We start from the raw sequence: 1,409 nt of genomic DNA, 5'->3' as shown, positions 1-1,409 counted from the left end.
TTTGTTCAACCAGAGAAGCTTCCCATTACTTGTTTCATGTTGGGTTTCTGCTGAACTTTATTTTTCTGTAAAGGAAGACCTTGTCTAACCCTTTCATTTCACAGATGAGGAAATTCGGGCACAAAGGGTCTCAGAGTTGACACCTACCTACTGAGTGAGGTCCAATAAGATCTCAGGACAGCAGACTTCCATCTAAAGATTTAGCCATACACCCACAGTCTTAAGAGGCAATTGTATTTGTTGGGCCAATAGAACCCAGATTATAACTCAAGAGCAGATAGATCAACTTCTTGACCTACCCACAAGGGTGAAACTTGAGACGTTGCTCGTTCCCAGCCGGGCAGGGAAGACTTCAAGCCCTTGTTATTAGTCTTTTGAGGTTTCTATACCAGGACCTGAATGAATAAGAAATAGAGAAACATTCAGAAGTTATTTATTTCCCTAGTTAACCAAGGCAGTTTATTTTATTTTTTTCTTAAAGAAGAGGCATCTTGTTCCCTTTAAATCCACTTAGACAAAAACTAGATGTTATTGACAGAAGGCCTGCGATATGCATCTCAGGTTTTATATGGGGATTTTCATTTTGTCACATCCAGTTTAAGCCACCAGCCTAATTTAATTACAATTAATGAATCACCATTTACCCTGAGGCAAAACCAGGTTTTCTTGCTGAAGAGGTGTTCAGTGCATAGCATTCAAATTCATGACCTAGACCTCAAATTAACGGGCTGTCCATTAAGAATGGATGAGTGGCTTTGAAGACTGCATTTATCAGTTGTCGACAGTCCTCTCTTGCAGTCCCCAGTGGTCCCTTTGGAAGAGACAATCAGAGCAGGAAGATACTGCAAAGGGAATGTCCAGGGCTCCCTAATGCCAAATGAGGTTTCATTAAAGGACAGTTTTGCCCTTCTGGGGTGGAGTCCATGAAGTGGTAGTTAGCCCTGGGGTCTAAAAGGAGGCTCTGTCTCAGCAGCAGGATTTTCTGTACCCAGAAAGAAATCATCCCTCTGAGAAATTGAATCTTTCCCACAACAGGGGATGTTTCCATCCTGTATCTTTCCCCTGTTGGGGAAAAGCTAATGGAACCCTACTCCCAATTCAGGCAGTGAGGATTTGGTGAGTGCCTATTATGTGCCTAAGCATCAAGATATGTAGACAACAATCCCAATAAGTGTAGTATTACATGTAAATATGAGGGGCACAGACAATCTTGGGACGAGATAGGAAAGGAGTTCATCTTACAGAGTTGTCAGTCATGCCGTCTTTGCCAGGGTTGATTATCCAGCTGGTCTAATTGCCTGGCTTGGTGGCCCTTTCTTTTTTCTATTGCTCCATTGGTCAAAGAGGGCACCATTCCATGAGAGCAAAGGGTCATCTTAGGTAAGTGGTATGGGAGCTGTGCTTCCCTG

This window comes from Lynx canadensis, chromosome B3, assembly GCF_007474595.2.
Source record: "Lynx canadensis isolate LIC74 chromosome B3, mLynCan4.pri.v2, whole genome shotgun sequence".
Lineage (NCBI taxonomy): Eukaryota > Metazoa > Chordata > Mammalia > Carnivora > Felidae > Lynx > Lynx canadensis.
This window is presented reverse-complemented; position numbering follows the sequence as displayed.